Here is a 10,280-nt window from a genome sequence, read left to right on the forward strand (position 1 = left end):
TATGGATCCTTGTAATCAGTTCCCTCTTTCTAACCCACTCAGCCTCTACCCTCCCAGTATCACCCCTCACACCCTTGGTCCTGAAGGTATCATCTGCCCTGGATTTCCTGTGCCTCCAGCTCCTATCTGCACCAGTGTACATCCTCTGCTCTATCCAGACTTGCAAAGTAGAATTCGGATCATGATAGTTGGGGGTAGGGGGTGGGTGGGGAGCATTTAGTAATTGGAGGAAAGCTGTATTCGTCATTGGTGCTACATCGCACCCTGACTGACTCATCTCCTCCCCTAGACTCCTCTGTGAGGGGATCTCCAGTGGCTGACAAATGGGCTTTGGGTCTCCACTCTGCACTCCCCCTCCCTTCATTCACTATGGTAAGATTTTTTTTTTCTGATGATGCCTTATACCTGATCCCTTCGACACCTTATGATTGCACAGGCTGGTGTGCTACTTCCATGTGGGCTTTGTTGCTTCTGAGCTAGATGGCCGCTTGTTTACCCTCAAGCCTTTAAGACCCCAGACGCTATATCTTTTGATAACCGGACACCATCAGCTTTCTTCACCACTTTTGCTTGTTCACCTGCTTTGGCTTCAGCGGTTGTGTCGGCAGGGTGAGCATCATAGAATGCCAACTTAACAGAAGAAAATATTCATGCATTGAGGGAGTGCTTGAGTAGAGGCCCAAGGTCCTTCCACCACCTTAATACTAAACCTGTAAATATAGGCACATAGATCTATTTCCCCATCCTCATATATATTTGCATATATACATGTCTTTATCTAGACCTCTATAAATGACCTTTGCCTCCTAGCTCTTTCCTCTATTTCCCTTGACTTTCCTCCTGTCCCACTATCATGCTCCATCCCCACCTGGGTTACAGATATACCTCTTCATTACCTTACCCTTGATCATTCCCTACCAGGCCTGCCACACCCACCTCACCTCCAATTTGGATCCCTTGTTGTTCCCTTGTCCCTGAGTTAGCTAACACCACTTCCTTACCCCACCTCCCCCTATCCATGTCCCCCTGAACTGTCAGTCCCATTGTTTTTCCTCCAGATAGTTCATCCAGCCTATCTTATTTAGACAGAACTGTGGAGATCTCTGATCTTCTGTATTAATTAGCCAGCTTTGACATGAATCAGGCACACTTTAGTCCTCGTGATGGTTACTTAATCTGGTGTCAGTTTGAGAGGAGTAAGAGTAAAGGGATGGAGTCTAGTCTGTCCATCGGATCGTAGCCAATGAGGCCTCTGCGAGGGCATGGCCTTCTCTTGAGAATTCTTGGAATTTCTGGTTTTCCTCCTTAGAGATGGGAGACATTCTCTCTGTTGGCTCACACTCCCTGGGAGACATTGCAGCTGACAAGACACTTGGAACGACGCTAGTGCCCTGATCTGGAGAAGCCACATCAACCTACCTTGATGTAACCAGACATCTGAAGCTGGAGAAGTCACATAGAGACCACTGCCAGTGCTGAGATGCTTACAAAGCCACTGGATCCAAAGACCCACTGGCCTCTGGCCATCCTACATTCGGCGTCATTGCATGTGTTTCTTGAGTCTGAAGAGGACTTTATACATTGGTATTGGGCATATGGGCTAATATCAGATTAATGGACTTGGACTGGACTGGGTTGGGATGCTTTCTTCATATACAGTTACCCTTTATATAAAACTCTCTCATACACATATGCATGTTTATGAATTGGCTTCTCTAGTCTACATGGACTAACAGTCCTCAAAGTAACCCCCTTGCTTTTCAATACTTTAAAGAGGTCTTGTGCAGCAGATTTACCCAATGCAATGTGCTGATTTCCTAACTCATGACCACATCCCTCCATTCTTACTGCAACAGGCAAGCCACCGCAGTATGATTGAGGGTCCAAGCAAAATGAAATCTCTGACGACTTCAAGCTCATCTCCATTCCTCTTCACAGTCCAGTTGTGAGGATTTTGGTTTTCTTTATATTGAATTGCACTCCACACTGAAGACCTTGATTTTCGTCAGCAAGGGCTTCAAGTCTTTTTCACTTGAACAAGCAAGGTTGTATCATTTGCATATCACAAATTGTTGATTAATCTTCCTCCAATCTTATGCCATTTTATTCTTCTTATAGTGCGGTTTCTCAGATTATTTGCTCAGCATACAGATCGAATAAGTATGGTGAAAAATACAACCCTGATGCATACTTTTCCCTGATTCTAAACTACCCAGTATTCCTTTGTTCAAACAAAACTCACTGCCACCAAGTCAGTTATAACTCTTAGTGACCCTATAATATTGTTATAATGATACTGTTAGGTAAAATTCTGCATTCAGTTGGGTCACCTCTCTTTGGAATGGGCACAAGTGGATCTCTTCCAGTTGGTTGGCCATATTGTTGTCTTCTACATTTCCTGGTAAAGAAGAGTGAGTGACTTGTACTTCACAATACCATTGGCTTTTGATCGTATGCTACCTCTTAAATGTGTAAATGTCAACAGATAATTTTTGGCACAGTGACTGAGTATTTTTCCACATTCTTTGAATTTATTGGAAAAATATTCTCTTCTTCATTTTTTTATCCATGCCCATGACATTTTTGTTCATTTTTTTCTTTTTCTAAAATGGTTTTTGGTTGTGAATTGGGTAATTAGGTAGGGGGTTTACACATCCGACCAACACCTCTGCATTCAACAGTTCAAGCCACTCATCCAGTCCCTCCCCAGCCTTGTAGTTTACCCCGCTCTCTCTCCGCAGGATATAAGTTTGTATGCATTCCATTTAATTTTTGATGACTTCCAATTTTCTGTGAGTCATACTTTGTACATTCCACATTCCAATTATGAATGGCTGTTTGCAGCTGTTTCTCCTTTTGAGTCATTCCTCATAAATAGATGAAATTTCTCAAAGCATCACTCTATCATTTCATTAAGGTTGACACTACGTTAGGAGGAGGCCCTTCAACTTGAGGGACTCAATTTCCAACTCTACATCTGATGAAGTTCTGCTGATATTCATAAGATTTTAGTGGCTAATCTCTCAGATGCTGGCAGTCTGTTCCTTCTTAGTAATCTCAGCGCTACTGAAACCTGTTCACCGGGGTCCCTCTGCTGGTATTTCACATGCTTGTGGCATAGCTTCTAGCACTGTAGCAACATGCAGGCCACCACAGGATGACCAACTGACCGATGAGAGGTGGTCTGCAAAGAGCTACAGCCTTGAAACCTCTATGGGACAGTTCTAGTGACCGTTATGAACCAAGGTCTACTCAATGGTAATGAGTTTAGTTTGGGGAATACCGGTCTAGAACTCATGTGTTTCTAATAAATGGTGATCCTAGGCCTAAAGTTTAAGAAATATTTCCCTACCTGGAGTTACCCAGAGGCATATTAAAGGGATAGGAGTCTTGCTATGCAACCAATAAGCAATCAGCTGCCAATCGAACGATTATTGGCTTGGACCCACCCAGCGGTTGTGCATGAGAAATATCTGGCCATCTGCTTCTGGTAGGATTACAGCCAACAAATGCTATGGGCACGTTTGTTCTATCACATGAGTTGGTTTTCTACTTGACAGCACCCAACAGAAAGCACATTATTAGGAGAGTGCAATTGATAAAGGAGGATGTTTTATTTGTGAAATAAAAGCGCCACATGGGTGAGGAAGACTCTGGACCTGAAGAATTAGCATCGTGGTTACAATGGTGAATTCAAACTGTTCTAGTGGGGGAAATACCCAATTTTAATTCAGATTTCAAGGAGACAACTTTCTTAAACAGGGCAAAGACAAAACATCTGGATTGGGGAGATCATGAAGCCCTTGCTCAAAAAATAAATAAATAAATTCACTGCCATGGAATCAATTCCAACTCTGAGTGGATGGGGTAGAACTACCTGCCCAGGCGGGTTTCTGAAACTATTACTCTTTATGGAAGCAGAAAACCTCATCTTTCTCCCTAGGAGCAGCAGGTGATTTCCAACTGCTGATCTTGCAATTAGCAACTCAAAGAGTAACCACTCTGCCAGCAGGGCTCCTCATAATGGTGTCCATAGTCAAGTGGCTAAATTGTAAAGCATAGAAATAAAGGAAATTTGTCACAGAATAATGATTGGTGGTAGAACAAATCATCACACACAGGCGGGAATATGGGAATAGGACCCGCATTGGGATACATGCACTGGTGCAGATTAGAAATGTTACAAGATTGTTTCTGCATTCCTCTGACCATGTGACCCTCACTGCTGTCAAGTCCATTCTGACTCATAATGACCTGGAACTGCTGACCGTGTGGCTCTTTGTCTGTTGAGAGCTGAGACCCGATGAGACCCCTGAGAGAGACCCCTCACTCCTGGAGCAAGTCAGCATCCCCCTGTTCTGCAGTGAATACTGAGAGGGGGACACAGGATGTGGTGACTCACAACTCCCCCACCAGTTCTTCTCTTTACTAGTTAAAGGGTAGGGAGGGGTGAATTACTCACTGACATCAAGTGGATGCTGTGGATGCTGACCTATCAGGTTCTTGTTGGTTGCTGTCAGAGTTAAGCATTGGGTTGCTCACACCAAGGTAGGTGGGTCAAACCCACCAGCTGCTCCAACGGGGACAAAATGAGGCTGTTAGATTCCTTGGTTGGGAAATACCTCAGTCCTTGGCTTCGCGCGAAAAATGATTCGCACTGAAGCCTAGCTTGTGATCCAAGTGGGCTTCAAGTGGATTTTTATAAAGGATAGAAATTTTGGGCATTACAGTAAACAGAACAAAAGCACCCTCAGGGCACTGTCCACCCATGTAGCAGTCTGAGGCCAGAGAGGGCGAGAGAGAGACTGAGGGCAGCCAAGCAGGGCAGGGAGGAGCAGCTGGAAAAGAGAGGGTGGTCTCCTGCTTCTGACCTTTTGGGGACCTTCAGCTGGGAGGCATGGTCAATAGTACTGGTTGACCCCATTGGCTGAATTAAGCCCAGCTGGCCTAGATTGGGGCCCACCAGGTGTACTGCCCTACTGGTTTGAAGCCTGGATTTGGAGCATGCCCAGTAGACACCCTGGCCCCTGTTCTGGCTCCCTAACAAGGCTGTCTGCTCCATAAATGTACAGCCTCTGGAGCTGAAACTGGACGTCTCTGACGGCGTAGTGGCTTACACTCCGGGTAGTCTGAGCCCACCAGCCGCTTCAGAAGAAGAAACACGAAGCTTTCTGCTCACATAAGATTTACAGCTTTGGAAACCCACAGGGAAGTTCCACTCCGTCTTATAGGATCACTGAGAGGCGGAACCAATTCAGTGGCATCGAGTTTAGCTTTGTGACTCTCGTACCCAATTTCCTTCGAGGGCGCGCCGCAGAAGGTGTCAGGTGAGTCACAGCACACGCACTTTGTCTCTGGGTAACAACGCTTTCGACATTGTCAGTCCTTGGTCACGAACAACTAACTGAATGGAAGCTGAATCCATGTGGAGACTCAAGATGGCTTCGGGCTTCCACTGTGGCCTCTGCTACCTCATGCTAGGAATTGAAACTCTCAAATAGAACATACTGGCCCCTGGGAGGCCGGGAAATATTTCATTCTGTTGTAAATGAGATTGGTATGAGTCAGCGTTGACACCAAGGCGCCTAACAATACAAATGGATCCACACCAGCCTGTGTGAGCATGAGGTGTTGATGGGAAGAGGTATCAGAAGTTCAAAAACACACAACCAATTCGATGTGAAAGGGTGTGGAAAACCCAAAATCCACCTGCAAGATGATTGAACAATCCCTCTCACAAGGGCCAATGGAATGGATGATAAATCTGTGCACTGATGAACCACATAACTATCCTCTAGTTCTTTAATATGTCCTCCGCTTACTCTTAAGGGCTTTATGTGTTTTACCTCATTAATCATGTTAGATTTGCGAATGTTCATTTGTATACTTAAGATCGCTCAGTACATGGAAATCAAGATAGTTGACCCCCAGAGACAGTGACAGGAGTAATGGTTCCCTGGGAATACAGGAAGAGACGGGTGGGAGGAAAGGGGAGCTGATAGAACTGATGATTGTATAACTCCACCCAATGGGATTGGACAACAGAATTGTAAGTGAATGAATATATTGGAATTTGTAAGATGTATCAATAAAAATAGTATAGAATTTTTAAATGCTTTCTCTTTTCAATTTCTTTTTTTTTTTTCAACCAGGGGAGAGCGCGAACGCAGTCCCCCACTACCACAAATTATGCAGTCGAGTTTCCCACATTTGGGGAAATCGCAGGGGTCAGCACATCCGGAGTGCAATGGATAAGCCTCGCCCTGGGAAAACCACCTTCGTGATCATGGTGTCTCCCCTGCCAGGTAAGTATTCAATTTCTATTATTATATTAAAATTATAAGCCTTGTAATAATCTTTTTGGCTCCAAGCAAACTTTACCTGACCCAAATTATGAGAGAGACAGTAGATACTATTCATCCCTTCATCTAACCACCTTTGGAAAATGGAATTCCATAAATTTTTCAATAACCCATCTTTGTACGTTAAAGATTGTTTATCTGTTTTCTAGGTTACTTTTATCCCTAATCAAATTAAAAGATAAAAATAGACTTTGCTAATGCATTTAAATAGGTCCACTTAAAAGACACACAAATATAAGAAAAATATGTAGATGAATTCACTAGAGATTCAAAAATTATGACCCAGGATTTTGTTATTTTTATAATGCTGGACAAACAATGTGGGCCTTTCTCAAGTCATTCCCCTAATTCACTTGTAAAATCAAAATGAGCCTGAGTATTATGATTTTATAATAAGTAAGTGATTCCATTGTAACAATTTCTTGTCCTAAATAAATGTATATTTATTCATATTTCTAAAAGGTTAATTTTCATCATGTACTCATCATGTTACACCTCACATGTGTCCTTTTCTGAACACTTGTCTGAATCAAGCAGGTTATCTTCCTCCTCTCACTGCACTCAGTTCCCTTACTATTCTTCTGCCTCTTATTTTCCTAAAAACATGTATACTGCAAAATTCTCACCACAGACATTATCTCATAGCCCCTTTTACATGTTTCTAATTATACATTTTTTAAATTGTGTGTGATAATGCAAATTGAGAGAGCATATCACCATTTCAAAGAGAAATTTGAAAGCCTTTATTAAAGTAAAAACAGATTTTTAAATTAAATGTTCTATTATTTTGTGCCATATAAATTAACCTAAAGGAAAATCTAATAACATAACTCATCAAAAATATATTGATAGTTGGTATTATTGCATTAAACCAAAATTTAGCAATCAAGAAGGTTCACTCAAAATAATCTCTTTTCCCTGTAATTCAAGATGCATAGCTATAGAGTTTGTAAAAGTAGGAAACTAAGATAGTATCAGTCCAGTTGACATCTTTCTCTTTTACAAGATTGTGGAAGACTAAAGTCTAAGATAATTTCCTTGTTTTTCCACGATGCTTTTATGCAAAAATGATGATTTGCATATTTTCTTTTCAGTCTCAATTCACTTTCTAAGGCTATTTTTTCAAGCAAACTTCCACATGTCTCCAGTGTACACCATCTGTCTCATCTCTCTTTTTAAAGTAGTACAATTATCTTGTAACCGGAACTGTCAAATCTTTATTCCCAAGTGATTCTTTTGATAATGAAAAGGAACTGTATATATTGTTGTTTATAGTGGGATAAGTGTGACAGGGGTGAAGGCAAGGTTAGATGTCCAAAGCACATAAGGCTAAGTTGACCTATTGGAAGAAATGTGATCAGACAAACTGACTAGAAGTTTAAAATAAGGTTCTTTACAGTTGGAAAATGAGGGAACATTTATTCAAAGAGGGGTTGTGAAGAAGAAAAAACAAAAACGAATTCACACACAGACCTTTTAAGAGTTCTGTGGTCCAGAGTACAAGCACTAGAGGACATATGGGAGAAAGCAAGGTTACTTTACTCACAGGCTGCAAATTGTTAGACAGCCTATTGGTATTTGAAAACAGGTTGACGCTTTTACTAGGGAAATCAAGTGTTGTGTTTACATAGTAAGTATATACTCAGCATGAATGTCCAAGAAATCATATGGATTGCCAAGAAAAAGACCACATTGAAGTATTATTTAGGGGGGGAAATCCTGCCAGAAACACTTAAGACAATTTTTGTAAGTGGAAAACTTTCAAGGAAATACAATAGATAGAATTTATGTTGTACTCAGAATTTACAACCAATATATTTTATAGTTCATAAAAATTATGTGCAACTCAATTTCAATCAATTGGCAACACTCCAATGACTGAAATCTAATAAGAAGCTAAAAACGACTATAAAGCTTCAGCTATGGAATCCTTGAAGACTGGGTCACTCTAGAAAACTAATATTTATTCCGATTTAAATAAATACTTGATGTCTATTTTCCATGACTTGGCGATAAAAGATATAGGAAAACAAATTAGCTATAGATGACTTCAGGCTATCATTATAAGTCAAATGGTTTCCATTCAACAATTCATACATAGTTAAGAATATGAAGTATGACAAATTTGGCTTTTGAATCCCAAATCTGACTGTTTTTACTTAAGTGACTTGAAGCAAGGTATTTCATGTACTATGCAGAATATACACCAATTCTAAATTTTCTGCATGCAGAACTCAGGGAAATTGATTATATGCTTCAAGTTATGCAGCCTTTCTCACCCTCCTTTCAAAGGATTCCACCTGATTCGCATAAATCCACTGCCCCCAAGCTTCTGATCGAATCTTTAGAGTTGGGCTTGTCAATTTGATTCCATATGGTTTTTAAAAGAACACAATGCTCAAAGCAGACATTATTAAATATTTAAGGTGATGCATTAAGTTGCTGACTCCATGGTTCAAGACCACCAGCCACTCCACTGGAGAAAGAAGAGACTTTCTACTCCCATAAAAATTTAGCATCGCTCTTTTCCTTGATTCTTGTGTCTCCCATGGACCACTGTGCTGCCCAGTGTTACCGTTACAAAGAACAACCCCTACCCAAAGTCCCGCTTCTGCCGAGGTGTACCTGATGCCAAGACTCGCATCTTTGCCTGGACTGGAAGAAGGTAAAGGTGGATGAATGCCTACTGTGTGGTCCCATGGTGTAGGATAAGTACCAGCAGCCCTGCTGGGAAGCCCTGGAAGCTGACTGCCTGGCGCCATCAAGTAGCTGTTGTGGTAAAGATTGTGGCAAAGATTGCTTCCACACCTGAGTGTGGCTAGTTGTCATGCACTGGCGCTGACAGGCCCCAAACTGGGATGCAAGATGCTTTTGGGAAACCCCAAGACACAGTGGCTAGAGGCCACATTGGCAAGGTCATCATGTCCATCCGCACTCAGCTTCAAAACAAGGAGCATGTGATTGAGGCCTAATGCAGGGCCAAGTTGGAGTTCCCTGGGTGCCAGAAGATCCACATCTCCAAGAAGTGGGGCTTCACAAGTTTAATGCGGATGAGTTTGAGGACAGGGTGACTGAGAAGTGCCTCATCCTGGATGGCTGTGGGGTCAAATACACCCCCACCTGTGGCCCCTTTGGCAAGAGATGGGCCCTTCATTCATGAAGGTTTTGCTAGCCCTGTGCCCTGCGTCATCTGTGCTCACCAATAAAGTGAATTTTTTTTCATATGGTTTTTTTAAAAAAAGGATTGCCAAGAAAAAGACCACATTGAAGTATTATTTAGAGGGGAAAATCCTGCCAGAAACACTTAAGACAATTTTTGTAAGTGGAAAACTTTCAAGGAAATACAATTTATGTTGTACTCAGAATTTGCAACCAATAAAAAAATATATATATAGTCTTAGAAACTCACAGAAGCAGTTCTACTCTGTCTTACAGGGTCTCTATGAGTCAGAATTGACTCTCTGGAAGTGAGTTTGGTATGGCGGGGAGGGGTGTTTGTTTGTTTGTTTGGTACTGTTTGGCTTTAAGAAGACTTTGGGAAATAATTTTGATTTAAACTTTAATAATTAACTTAGAGAGACTTGATTTCAAGAATTTGCGATTCTATTTTTGTTTTTTTAAATTTTTTTCATTGTGATTTGAGTGAAAGTTTATAGAGCAAGTTGGTTTCCCACGAAACAATTCATAAACATTTTGATGTGTGCCATTGATCCCCAGAAGGCTATAGCGCTCTTTCTACTTCCTCGGTGGTTTACATATCCATTCATCCTTCTTCTGACCCCTTCTTCTTTTTGAGCTTTATCCCTGGGCAAATGCTGCTTTCTGATTGTGTGCGCTTTGTGGTTCTAGGAAGTACATAACTTCCTGGTGTTATTTTTAAATAGCTTTATTGATATATAGTTCACATAGCATACAATT

General features: G+C 41.5%; 1 non-coding gene across 1 annotated transcript; it reads right to left on the minus strand.

The window, feature by feature from the left end:
- Positions 1–6,149: 6,149 nt before the first annotated feature.
- On the minus strand, positions 6,150–6,313 carry LOC142423533 (U1 spliceosomal RNA). Its single transcript, XR_012779164.1, has one exon. It is a non-coding gene; the product is annotated as a U1 spliceosomal RNA (small nuclear RNA).
- Between the last annotated feature and the right edge of the window lie 3,967 nt (positions 6,314–10,280).

The sequence above is a fragment of the Tenrec ecaudatus genome, chromosome 12 (assembly GCF_050624435.1).
Source record: "Tenrec ecaudatus isolate mTenEca1 chromosome 12, mTenEca1.hap1, whole genome shotgun sequence".
NCBI lineage: Eukaryota > Metazoa > Chordata > Mammalia > Afrosoricida > Tenrecidae > Tenrec > Tenrec ecaudatus.